We start from the raw sequence: 14,586 nt of genomic DNA, 5'->3' as shown, positions 1-14,586 counted from the left end.
TTTTGAATTGCATGCCCAATTCAATGATCTCTGCCCTCCTTAATTTGTTAATATAACAATTTCCCCTAGTACTGCCTTGGCCGAAACCCACAGAGTTTGGTAGGATGTCTCATTCATCATTGTCATTTTCTTCAATGAAATTGTGGATTGTTTCTATGATTCCTTCTTTGACAAATTGGTTTTGGAGAATCATATTATTTAATTTCCAATTAATTTTTGATTTGCCTGTCCAGGTGCCCTTAATAACTATTATTTTTATTGCATTATGATCTGAGAAGGTTACATTTATTATTTCTGCTCTTTTGCATTTGTTTGCAATGATTCTATGCCCTATAACATGGTCAATCTTTGTGAATGTGCCATGTGCAGCTGAAAAGAAGGTGTATTCCTTTTTGTCCCTATTTATTTTTCTCCACATATCAATTAAATATAATTTTTCTATGACTTCATTCACCTCTCTTACCTCTTTCTTATTTATTTTTTGGTTTGATTTATCTAGATCTGATAGAGGAATATTTAGATCTCCCACTAGTGTGGTTTTACTATCTATTTCCTTCTTGAGCTCTGCCAGTTTCTCCTTTATGAATTTGGGTGCTATGCCACTTGGTGCATACATAATGAGCAGTGTTATTTCCTCATTGTTTATACTGCCTTTAATCAGGATGTAATGACCTTCCCTGTCTTTTTTAATCATATCTATTTTGACTTTGGCTTTGTCAGAAATCATAATAGCCACTCCTGCCTTCTTTTTCTCATTTGACATCCAAAAGATTTTGCTCAAGCCCTGAACCTTAAACTTGTGTATGTCCACCCGTCTCATATGTGTTTCTTGTAGACAACATATGGTAGGATTTTGGTTTCTAATCCACTCTGCTATTTGCTTCCGTTTTATGAGAGAGTTCATCCCATTCACATTCAGAGTTATAATCATCAGTTGGGCATTTGCTGACATTTTCGTATCCTCCCCTATTCCTACCCCCTTTTTCTTATACTATTTCCTTTTAAACCAGTGAGTTGCTGTTAAGCCTCTATCCCTTATCCCCTCCCTTGATTAACTTCCCTTTCTACCCCCTCCCTTATTTTCCCCCTCTTTTTGTTTTTAAAGGCCTTATGAATTCCCTCTCCCTTCTTCTCCCCTCCCTTTTTTTGACCTCCCCACTTCCCTGCTCCCCTTGGTTTATCCCTTCTGACTTTCTCAGAAGGGTTAGATAAGAGTTTTATGTCCCAGTGGATAGTATAGCTACTCTTCCCTCACCAGGTTGATTACACTGAGACTAAGGTTTGATTATTACCTCTTAATGCTCTCTTCCTCTGCTTCTTATAATAGTATTTGTCCCCTCTCCTTCCCATGCCCTCTTTGTGTGTAATAGAATATCCTATTTTTCTTATTCACTCAAGTTTCTCTTGGTGTCCCCTGCTATTCACCCCCTCTTTCCCTTCACCCATGTCATCTTAGATTATTTAGTGTTCCACCCTTACCCTGTGAATTATTCTTCTGATTACTATAATAGTGAATACTATAATAGTGAATAGAGTTCACTACAGAGAATTATACATAACATTTCTCTACATAGGAATACAGATAATTAGATCTCACTGAGGCCCTTAAAAAGGCAAATTTAAAAATTATAAGTTTTCTTTCTTTCCCCTCTGTATCTTATTTACCTTTTCATGTTTCTCTCGATTTTTATGGTTGGATATCAAACTTTCCATTTAGCCCTGGTCTTTTCTGTGCAAATACCTGGAATTCTTCAATTTTGTTGAATGCCCTTACTTTCCCCTGGAAATATATAGTCAATTTTGATGGGTAGTTGATCTGTGGTTGCAGGCCCAGCTCTCTTGCCGTTCTGAATATCGTATTCCAAGCCTTGCAATCTTTTAGCGTCGAAGCTGCCAGATCCTGTGTGATCCTGATTGGTGCTCCTTGATATTTGAATTGTCTCTTTCTGGCTTCTTGTAAGATTTTTTCTTTTGCTTGGAAACTCTTGAATGTGGCAATTATATTCCTGGGCATTTTCTTATATGGATTGAATGTTGCAGGTGTTCTATGGATCCTTTCAATGTCTATATTGCCCTCTTATTGTTGGAGTTCAGGGCAATTTTGCTGAATAATTTCTGTTAGTATGGAGTCCAGGTTTCTATTAATTTCTGGTCTTTCTGGAAGACCAATGATTCTCAAATTGTCTCTTCTAGACCGGTTTTCTTGGTCTACCACTCTCTCATTGAGATATTTCATGTTTCCTTCTATTTTTTCAGTCTTTTGACTTTGTTTTATTTGTTCTTGTTCTCTTGAGAGATCATTAGCTTCTAATTGCTCAATTCTAGCCTTTAGGGTTTTCGGCTATAATCTTCTGGTTTTCCGCCATAATCTTCTGGTATTCCTTTTCAATCTGGTCATTTCTGGTGTTCAATTTGCTTATCAGTTCATTTGGTTTCTGAGCCTCACTTTCCAATTGCAGGATTCTACCTTTTAAACTGTTATTTTCTTGCCAGATCTCTTCCATTTTCCTCAAAATCTCAGTTTTGAACTCTTCCATAGCTTGTGAGGAGTTCTCCTTATTTGAGGAGGGTCCCGATGCTTGTTTGTTCTCCTCCTCTGTTTGCTTGGTTGTCTGGATTTTCTCTGTGTAAAAGTTGTCGAGTGTTAAAGACTTCTTTTTCTTGTTGTTAATCTTTCTCTTCTGAACTTCCTGAGACTGGGTAGCCATCGTTAGCCCAGCAGCTTCTCAGGTTTATCCTCACGCTCAGGGTCTGTCCGTGGTCTTTTGGCTCCTGAGGTCTGAGTTCTGGTTTTTTCCAAGGTAAAGCCCCCTAGTTTACCCCCTTGCTTGATCCTCTGCCGGAGGTTTCTTTACAAGTCTCAGGGCGCTGCTTCCACAGTTATATGCCCGTCTGCACTGGTATACCCCTCGTGGACCCCCTTGCTTGATCCTCTGTCGGAGGTTTCTTTACAAGTCTCAGGGCGCTGCTTCCACAGGCTTCTGCACTGGTTCCCCACTCAGGGTTTCAGAACCTTAGCTCGCGGCTGTGTCTGCCTCCACCCGCGCCTCCAACCACGCCTGTGCTCTGCTCCTGCGCTCTGCGCCCTGTGCCCACGCTCTGCGCCCTGCTCCCGCGCTCAGAGTTCATGTGTGTTCTTTAGCTTTTTGGGGTCCTAAATCTTGCTGCTCTCAGGAACAGGCCCCAGAGCTGCCAATGACTCAATGGGTGCCCCAAACTTGCTCTATTTCTTTTTAGCTGGCTTTGGCGTTATAGGTGGTGTGTGTGGAGGGGGTGGGGGTGGCGTGGTTCCTTAGCCCGTGATTTAGTGAGAGCTGTTTCACCCCTTTATAGCATGGAAATGTCCCGATTCCACATACCTTCCATGCTGTGCACTGTTGTGGGGTTCCTCCATTCGTCTGGACTTGTTTTTATGTCGCCTTGAGGAGTTTTGTGTGTTGTGGTCAGGAAAGGTTAAGAGCTGCTTCTTACTCTGCCGCCATCTTAACCCAGAACCTCACCTCTAGATTTTTAAATGAGAGCCAAAGTGGTATAGTGGAGAATTGACCTCAGAGTCTAGAAGGCATGTGATCCAATTTCACTGCTGACACATATTGGCAGCAATTCTGAACGAATCACTGATTGTCTCAGTGTCCAAGGAACCCCTAAAACTTTAAGGTACACAGAAGTAGCTGATCTTTACTAACAAAAGGAGTTTTACATGAAATATGCAGTTCTAATAAAAACAAGCAAAAGTCAGTTTTAAGTCTTAAGTAGTTATAGCCAGCCACACATTTCTGGCTCCCTCCCTTCTTTACAATATTCTCTAGAGTCAATACTCTTTCCTTTACAGTTCAATTACTTCCTTCTTCCAAGTTGGTCCTTGATCCATGCTAGGAGTAGGCCCCACCTACCAGTTGCTACTACCACAATACTGCCAAGGGGTCAACTCCAAAAAAACATTGTCTAAAAATGCAGGTACACTGAAGTACATGGAACTTTTTGGTCCATCACAACTACTAGAGATGGCAGTAGATAGCATGGAAAGCAACAGTCATTAAACCAAGAGGCTAATAACTATGTTTTCAGTTACTTTTTCCCTTAAGAATTATCTAGTGATTGGTTCTGTCTTCATTTTGTTTTAATTATTGTATAGTTAGAATTTTGCACCCCAGGACTCTAAATCCCAGCATCCCATTTATGAGTTTTGTAAAATTTAAAATCAATATATAATGTTAAGTTTAATGTTATGTTTAAACATACTATGGTTTTGTAAGATTTATGAGTAATCTCTAGAAAATAAAGCCACATGCCATGCTTGCTTAGGTTGTTCAAACAGCTTGCCATTCCCAGGTCAACCATGCCTCCATTGGAAGGAAAAAAAGAGGACCTGGCCAGGTAATGACAGGAAGCCAGTAGGCTTATGGGAAATGTAGTTCAAAGACCTCAAAATTTCCAATAACACAATTTACAAACTTACATAGGGAGGATATATTTTGATGTAACCCCACCCCTTTCTCCCTCTTTTCCTGGGAATGCAGTTTGTGGAGGTTGGGTGAGTGCCAAGCAGGAGAATTTTATTCACATGGCTTTTCTTAGGTTTTCATACTTTTGTTCTTTTATTTCTTCTACTTCAGTGATTATTAATAAATCTAATAAAATATAATACTTGGAGTTATTGGATATTAATTTAAATCTAACATTGTTGTCAAGCCCCTAAGAGGTAGAATCCTTGATTTTTTTTTGAGATAGCCTTTGAGTAAAGATGGGGAGTAGATTATTTTGAGAAAACTGTGTTTCTCACCTGCTGCAGCTCTTTTTGCCCTCCCCATCAGGGGAACTCTCTTCGGAGTTTTCCCAGTGGTCGGGACCCCCCTCCACGATGGTAGCTGGGCAGTCTGCTTTTGCTTGCAGGGGTCCTGACTGAAACAGATAAGCCACTTCCCACCGCAATCCATGCTCATCCCTCCTGCAGCTTCCACCAGTACCCTCACTGCTCCCTCCCACTACCAACTCCCCAAGTTCTCTATGTGGAAGGTGAGAAGGTAATTCCTTTCAGGTCACTGTGTATAGATGAGTAGCTGGCTCCCTGTCCACCTCCTCCCCCTCCCCACACACACACACAGACACACATGAGTCTCAAGCACTTGGCAGCCACTTGAACTTCTAGCTTGCATCTGAGGTGGTACTGCGGACACCCTGTACTCCACTGTGCCTGGAGCAGCCAATCCATGCTATTCACTCCAATCCCAGCCTGACTAACTCAGGGGGGCTTCCATGCTCCTGGCTTTGGGGGGGGTGGGGACTGAGGTATCACAGGGCTTTATCCCTGGGGGTTTTGGGGAAGGAACATAACTCTTCTCCCAAACATTTCTTGTAAGGCTTTTACTCCTAGCCAGTACATACTAAGGTAGCGCCACCTACAGACAGGAAGTAGATTTGCAATCAATTTAATAATTTGATTTAAAAAGCATGGCCCACTCTATGAAAGAGCAATATATTACCATAGCTTTAGAGTGTCTTTTCTTGCTACCGTTCCTGGGGGTACTTGAATCAACAGGATACCTTGCTGTTAGCTTGGTAGTAATCTCAAGAAGGTAATTCCTTTCGGGTCACTGTGTATAGATGAGTAGCTGGCTCCCTGTCCACCTTCTCCCCCTCCCCACCACACACACAGACTCACATGAGTCAAGACTTTGCCCCTTTCTCTCTCTTTTCCTGGAAATGTGGTTTGTGGTGGTTGGGTGAGTGCCAGGTAAGAGAATTTTACTTATGTGGCTTTTCTTAAGCATTCATACTTTTGTTCTTTTATTTGTTTTACTTCAAGTGATTATTAATAAATTTTATAAAATATAATTCTTGGAGTTATTGGATATTAATTTAAATCTAAAATTGTTATTTGATCTAGGGATAATTGTTTATTCATGAGTTTATATATGTATGCATGCATGTGAATGGATGCTGGTGATTACCTCTAATATTTAGAGGCTTATACCAGCATCATTTCCATGTTATCACACAAAATACCACTGTTAGAATTGTAATAAAGGGCTAAATGTGCTTGAGGTAGTGTGGTATTGCTTCTATTCTTATGACAAGTTACTAAATATTCAGTGGCAAGTAGTTCCAATTTGTTATGTAATTCATGTGGCGAGGAAGTAAAATTACAAATCATAGTAAGTCTTTCATACTGCAGCCATTTCTTCTAACCAAAGAACATACAAACAGGCACTGAAAAATTTATGTTAAAGGTTAAGCATTCACTGATGAAAATTGTCAAAGGTCATCTGAAAGAATATTTTCTTTACATTTTTTGTTGCTATTGACCTTATGAATACAATGGGTTTCCATATAGCCATGTGGTTCAGAGACGCTAAAAGAAATGAGGCCCAATTAGACTAAAAATGAAAGAGAATATATTAGCTCAAAATTGTGAAAAGAACAAAAGAAAAGAATATGCATATGAGATCAGTTTATACTTTCCTCCCTGGTAATGATTTTTCACAAAAGCTTAGCAGGAAATCATTTTTTTTTCCTAAGTCAAACACAACTTCAGAGCAATTTCATAATGAAATGGGAGCTTTTTCAAAGCTTCTTACTGCATTGTTTGGAGAGATGTGGGTTGGAGCAAGAATTTAAACTATAAGCAATAGATCAGCAGAATTTATAATACTATTCCTAAAAATGTAAGCTGTGTTTTAGAGAGATAGAGGCATACAGGAAGGCAATAAAAAGATGAATAAGCTTGTATTTTCTTCCCAAAAATTATTAAGCTATTCATTCAAATCAATAAATCATTCACATGCATGTGCATCTTAGAGACTTCACCTCACTTTATACTGGACATAAACCTCGATCTTGCAAACCCTTTTAGGATATATTTATTGCCCAATTTTATGACTGAGAGATTTTAGAGATTACATGTCCTTATATTTTTCTACACTTAATGTAATGTTTCTAGATTTCTCTCTGTTACATCTTTCAAATGATCTCAAATGATATTGAAATGTACATGGAATTTACTGTGTTGGAGAACACTTATTCTACCAGATTTAATGCTTTTTTTTTTAAACAGTAAATAACATGAATTATTGTGTATGTGTAGAATCTTGTATCTTTATGTCTTTCTGGAAATTGGCTGATGGTAAAGCTATTGGCTATTACAAAATTTCATTTTTAAATGTCTTCTTATTGTCTTTTCATACCCTCATTAATAATGTTCTTAATTTGTGTGTACACTATTCTCTTAAAAATGTACAAAAATAAGGTGATGACAGGACTTCTGGGTTAAGATGGCAGCAGAGTAAAAAGCAACTGCTTGAACTCTCCTAACCGAAGCATACAAGACTCCTCAAGGGGACATAAAAACAAATCCAGACAAATGAAGAGACCCCACAACACGGCGCAGCATTTGAAGGTACGTGGAATTGGGGCATTTTCACTCTACAAAGGGATGAAACAGCTCTCAAAAGAGTGTAAACTGAGCAACCCCCTCCCTCACCCCCCACACCACCTACAGTGCCAAGGCCAGCTTACAAGAGTTAAAGCAGGTTTGGGGCACCCATTAAGTCACTGGCAGCTCCACACCCTGTTCCTGAGAGCAGCAAGACTTAGGACCCCAAGAGGCTAAAGAATGCACTGACTTTGAACACAGCCCTTGAGCCCGGCTCAGGTGAAGGCATTGACGTAGGCATGGACAAGGATCTTAAGCGCAGGCTTGGACCTCTAGTGGGGACCCTGTGCAGACAGGAGCATGGCTATGGAAGCAGCTCCCTGAGACTGTTGAAGGAGCCTCGGGCAGAAGGGCAGGCGGGGGGACCACCAGGAGGCTTGACCCTGAGAACAATGAGACCTGAGACCTCAGGAGCCTAGAGAGTGCAGACAGACCCTGATTGTGAGGATAAAACTGAGAAGGTGCAGGGCTTACAAAAATGGCAAGCCAAAATCGGAACCCCAAAAGAGAAAAGTCATCAAGAAGAAATCTGTAACACTTGCCAACTGTTACAGAGAAAAATCCAGACAACAGAGCAAACAGCAGAGGAGAACAAACAAGTAATCATATCCAAACCATAATGAAAACTGGTCACAAGCTATTGAAGAGTTCAAATCTGAGATGATGAGAAAGATGGAAGAGATCTGACAAGAAAATAACAGTTTAAAAGGCAGAATTTTGCAATTGGAAAATGAGGCTCAGAAATCAAATGAACTGATAAGCAAATTGAACATCAGAAATGACCAGATTGAAAAGGAAAACCAAAAGATTATAGCTAAAAACCAGTCCCTAAAGGCTAGAATTGAGCAATTAGAAGCTAATGATCTCTCAAGACAGCAAGAACAAATAAAACAAAGTCAAAAGTCTGATAAAATAGAAGGAAACATGAAATATCTCAATGAGAAAGTAACAGACCAAGAAAACAGGTCTAGAAAAGACAATCTGAGAATCATTGGTCTTCCTGAAAAAGCAGAAATTAATAGAAATTTGAACTCCATACTAAAACAAATTATTCAGCAAAATTGCCCTGAAGTTCTACAACAAGAGGGCAACATAGACATTGAAAGGATCCACATATCACCCTCTACACTAGACCCAGAAAAGACAACCCCCCAGGAATATAATAGCCAAATTCAAGAGGTTTCAAGTAAAAGAAAAAATCTTACAAGAAGCCAGAAAGAGACAATTCAAATATCAAGGAGCACCAAACAGGATCACACAGGATCTGGTAGCCTCCACACTAAAAGACCCCAAGGCTTGGAATATGATATTCAGAAAGGCAAGAGAGCTGGGACTTCAACAACAGATCACCTACCCATCCAAACTAACTATATACTTCCAGGGGAAAGTTTGGGCATTCAATAAGATAGAAGATTTCCAAGTATTTTCACAGAAAAGAGCAGGACTAATTGGAAAGTTTGATATCCAACCACAAAAATCAAGAGAAACATAAAAAGGTAAATAAGAAACAGAGGGGAAAGAGAGAAAACTCATATTTTTAAATTTGCCCAAGGGCTTCAATAAGATCTAATTATCTGTATTCCTATGTGGAGAAATGCTATGTATAATTCTCTGTAGTGAACTCTATTCACTATTATAGTATTCACTATCGTAGTAATCAGAAGAATAATACATAGGGAGAGGATGGAATACTAAATGGACTAAGATGATATGGGGGGTGGGAAAGAGGGGGGTGAATAGTAGGGGACACCAAGAGAAACTTGAATGAATAAAAAATTAGGATATTCTATTACACACAATGAGGGCATGGGAAGGGGAGGGGATGAATACTATTATAAGAAGGAGAGGAAGAAAGCATTAACAGGTAATATTTAAACCTTACTCTCAGTGTAATCAACCTGGAGAGGGAAGAGTAGCTATGTACATCGGGATATAAAACTCTACCTAACTCTACTGAGAAAGCTAGAAGGAACAAACCAAGGGGAGCAGGGGAGTGGGGAGGTCAAAAAAAGGAAGAGGAGAAGAAGGGAGAGGGAATTCATTAGGCCTTTAAAAATAAAAAGAGGGGAATAATAAGGGAGGGTGTAGAAAGGGATGTTAATCAATGGGAAGGGATAAGGATTACCAGCTTAAAGCAAACCACTTGTTTAAAAGGAAAGAGTGTAAGAAGAAGGATTAGAACTAGGAGAGGATACCAAAATGTCAGCGAATGCACAACTTATAATTATAACTCTGAATTTGAATGGGATGAACTTGCTCATAAAATGGAAGCAAATACCAGAGTGGATTAAAAAACCAAATCCTACCATATGTTGTCTACAAGAAACACATATGAGTTGTGTGGATACACGCAAGTTTAAGGTCAAGGGCTTGAGCAAAATCTTTTGGACATCAAATGAGAAAAAGAAGGTAGGAGTGGCTATCATGATCTCTGACAAAGCCAAAGTAAAAATAGATATGATTAAAAAAGGCAGGGAAGGTCATTACATCCTGATTAAAGGCAGTATAAACAATGAGGAAATAACAGTACTCAATATGTATGCACCAAGTGGCATAGCACCCAAATTCATAAAGGAGAAACAGGCAGAGCTCAAGAAGAAAATAGAAAGGAAACCCGTAATAGTGGGAGATATAAATATTCCTCTTTCAGATCTAGATAAATCAAACCAAAAAATAAATAAGAAAGAGGTAAGAGAGGTGAATGAAGTCCTAGAAAAATTAGATTTAATTGATATGTGGAGAAAAATAAATAGGGACAAAAAGGAATACACCGTCTTTTCAGCTGCATATGGTACATTCACAAAGATTGACCATGTAATAGGGCATAGAAACATTGCAAACAAATGCAAAAGAGCAGAAATAATAAATAAGGGCACCTGGACAGACAAATCAAAAACTAATTGGAAATTAAATAATATGATTCTCCAAAACATAGAAACAATCAACAATTTCATTGAAGAGAATGACAATGATGAGACATCCTACCAAACTCTGTGGGATGCAGCCAAGGCAGTACTCAGGGGGAAATTTATATCCTTGAGTGCACATATTAACAAATTAGGGAGGGCAGAGATTAATAAATTGGCAATGCAACTAAAAAAAATAGAAAGTGAGCAAATTAAAAATCCTCAGATGAAAACTAAATTAGAAATACTAAAAATCAAAGGAGAAATTAATAATATTGAGAGTAAAAAACTATTGAATTAATAAATAAGACTAGAAGCTGGTACTTTGAAAAAAACAGATAAAATAGACAAAGTACTGGTCAATCTAATTAAAAAAAGGAAAGAAAAAAACCAAACTGACAGTATCAAAGATGAAAAGGGAGATTTCACCTCTAATGAAGGGGAAATTAAGGCAATCATTAAAAACTATTTTGTCCAATTATATGGCAATACATATAATAATCGAGGAGATATGGATGAATATTTACAAAAATACAAATTGCCTTAATTAACAGCAGAAGAAATAGAATGCCTAAATAATCCCATATCAGAAAAAGAAATTGAACAAGCCATCAAAGAACTCCCTAAGAAAAAATTGCCAGGGCCTTATAGATTCATGAGTGAATTCTATCAGACATTCAAAGAGCAACTAATCCCAATATTATACAAATTATTTAATATAATAAGCAAAGAAGGAGGCCTACCAAATTCCTTTTATGACACAAATATGCTACTGATTCCTAAGCCCGGGAGATCAAAAACAGAGAAAGAAAACTGCAGACCAATCTCCCTAATGAACATAGATGCAAAAATCTTAAATAGAATACTAGCAAAGGGTCTCCAGCAAGTAATCAAGAGGATCATCGCCCATGATCAGGTGGGATTTATACCAGGAATGCAAGGATGGTTCAACATTAGGAAAACCATCCACATAATTGACCATATCAACAATCTAACAAACAAAAATCACATGATTATCTCAATAGATGCTGAAAAAAGCTTTGACAAAATACAGCATCCATTCTTATGGAAAACACTAGAAAGTATAGGAATAGAAGGATCTTTCCTAAAAATAATAAACAGTATATACCTAAAACCATCAATAAACATCATTTGCAATGGGGAAAAATTAGAAGCATTACCAATAACATCAGGAGTGAAACAAGGATGCCCATTATCTCCTTTATTATTTAACATTGTATTAGAAACATTAGCAGTAGCAATTATAGAAGAAAAAGAAATTAAAGGTATCAAAATAGGCAATGAGGAGACTAAGCTATCACTCTTTGCAGATGATATGATGGTCTACTTAAAAAATCCTAGAGAATCAACTAAGAAGCTGATAGAAATAATCAACAACTTTAGCAAAGTTGCAGGATACAAAAGAAATGCACATAAATCATGAGCATTTCTATATATTTCCAACACATCACAGCAGCAAGAGGTAGAAAGAGAAACACCATTTAAAATCACCCTAGACAATATAAAATACTTGGGAATCTATCTACCAAAACAAACACAGCAATTATACAAATAGAACCACAAAACATTTTCCAAACAAATAAAACTGGATCCAAACAATTGGAAAACCATTAATTGTTCATGGGTAGGATGAGCTAACATAATAAAAATGACCATTCTACCCAAATTAATTTACCTATTTAGTGCCATACCTATCAAACTACCAAAAAACTTCTTTACTGAATTAGAAAAAAACTATAACAAATTTCATTTGGAATAACAAAAGGTCAAGAATATCAAGGGAAATAATGGAAAAAATGTGAAGTAAGTGTGCCTAGCAGTACCAGACATTAAACTATAGTATAAAGCAGCAGTCATTAAAACAATATGGTACTGGCTAAGAGATAGAAGGGAGGATCAGTGGAATAGACTTGGGGTTAATGACATCCGCAAGACAGTGTATGATAAACCCAAAGAGCCCAACTTTTGGGACATGAATCCACTATTTGACAAAAACTGCTGGGAAATTTGGAAAACAATATGGGAGAAATTAGGTTTAGATCAACATCTCACACCCTACACCAAGATAAATTCATAATGGGTGAATGACTTGAATATAAAGAGGGAAACTATAAATAAGTTAAGTGAACACAGAATAGTTTACTTGTCAGATCTCTGAGAAAGGAAAGATTTTAAATCCAAACAAGAGTTAGAGAAAATTACAAAATGTAAATTAAATGGTTTTGATTATATTAAGCTAAAAAGCTTTTGTACAAACAAAAACAATGCAGCCAAAATCAGAAGGGAAACAACAAATTGGGAAAAATCTTTATAACAAAAAACTATGACAGGGATCTAATTACTCAAATATACAAGGATTTAAATCAACTGTATAAAAAATCAAGCCATTCCCCAATTGATAAATGGGCAAGAGACATGAATAGGCAATTTTCAGATAAGGAAATCAAAAGTATCAATAAGCACAGGAGAAAGTGTTCTAAATCTCTAATAATTAGAGAAATGTAAATCAAAACAACTCTGAGGTATCACCTCACACCTAACAGATTGGCTAAAATGAAAGAAGAGGAGAGTAATGGATGCTGGAGGGGATGTGGCAAAATTGGGACATTAATGCATTGCTGGTGGAGCTGTGAACTGGTCCAGCCATTCTGGCTGGCAATTTGGAATCATGCTCAAAGGGCTATAAAAGAATGCCTTCCCTTTGATCCAGCCATACCATTGTTGGGTTTGTACCCCAAAGAGATCATAAATAAACAGACTTGTACGTAAATACTTATAAGCTCTGCTTTTTGTGGTGGCAAAAAACTGGAAAAGAAGGATATGCCCTTCAATTGAGGAATGGCTGAACAAATTGTGGTATATGCTGGTGATGGAATACTATTGTGCTAAAAGGCATAATAAACTAGAGGAATTCCATGTGAACTGGAAAGACCTCCAGGAACTGATGCAGAGTGAAAGGAGCAGAGCCAGAAGAACACTGTACACAGAGACTGATATACTATGGTAAAATCGAATGTAATGGACTTCTGTACCAGCAGCAATGCAATGATACAGGACAGTTGTGAGGAACTTATGGTAAAGAACACTACCCACATTCAGAGGAAGAACTGCAGGAGAAGAAACATAGAAGAAAAACAACTACTTCAATGCAGGGGTTAAGGTGGACATAACTGGGGATGTAGACTCGAAACGAATGCAACTAACAATTTGGAAATTGGTCTTGATTAATGACACATGTTAAAACCAGTGGAAAAGTGCATCAGCCATGGGTGGGGGGAGTGAGGAGTGTGAAGGGGAAAGTAGGAGTATGAATTATGTAACCATGTTAAAAATGAATATTAATAAATGTTTTTTAAATATATATATAAAAAATGTACAGAAATGAGAAATTAGTCATATAATGTCAGCATCTATTGATGCCAGTAGTTGACTTTCCCTCATCAGGTCACTGAGTTGTCTTCTATCCCCTTGAAATTTACTTGATCAAGGTCTTAGGTAGTTCTGTACCCCTTCTAGGGCTTCCATGTTTAGGAAACTGTATGATCTTCCCTTGGATGCGCTTCTAAGTCCTGAGTGGATTCTGTCCCTTCTGAGACTTCCTTAATCAGGGCTCTGGGTATCTCTGCTACTCCTTGGAGTCAGCTTTTGGTTGGGGGGAGGGGAATGGCACAAGGTCTTAGGGAGGGCAGCACAGCACTTGGTCTAGACTAGGTATACAATATATAGAAGTAAATGATCATAGTAATCTAGCGTTTGATAAAGCCAAAGATCCAAGCTTTTAGAGGTAAGAACTTTTGTCATAATCTAAAAGTTTTTGTCAACATCTGACAAAAATTGCTAGGAAATCTGGAAAATAGTTTGAAAGAAGATAGGCAAAGACCAACATCTCACAGTGTATGCCAAGATAAAGTAAAAATGGATAAATGCTTTAGATTTTTTTCTTGGCTTTTCCTGTCAGAATTCAGTTTGGTACATTTTCTAGAGTAGTTGCATAAAGAGTTGTTTTGGGAGAACCAGGCAAAAATACTAGTTGTCAATTGATCATCTTCAAGAAAGTACCAAAAAATTGCTACAAGGAACAATGTCTCTTTGTGAGAGGGCAGTGGGATAGATGAAGGAGGAAATCTGTATGATGAAAAACCAAGGATATCAATTGAAAAAAATTTTTTGAAAACAAAAGGATTAGAAGGGAAGTCATCTGCCAAGAACAAATACCAATTACTACAA

The 14,586-nt window shown here is 37.9% G+C and overlaps 1 protein-coding gene across 1 annotated transcript in view; it reads right to left on the bottom strand.

Annotated features, from left to right (window-relative positions):
- DNAH9 (dynein axonemal heavy chain 9) overlaps positions 1-14,586 on the bottom strand; it is an 858,849-nt gene that overhangs the window by 819,834 nt on the left and 24,429 nt on the right. The window lies entirely within an intron of this gene.

This window comes from Gracilinanus agilis, chromosome 4 (genome assembly GCF_016433145.1).
Source record: "Gracilinanus agilis isolate LMUSP501 chromosome 4, AgileGrace, whole genome shotgun sequence".
In the NCBI taxonomy this organism is placed as follows: Eukaryota; Metazoa; Chordata; class Mammalia; order Didelphimorphia; family Didelphidae; genus Gracilinanus; species Gracilinanus agilis.
This window is presented reverse-complemented; position numbering and strand designations above follow the sequence as displayed.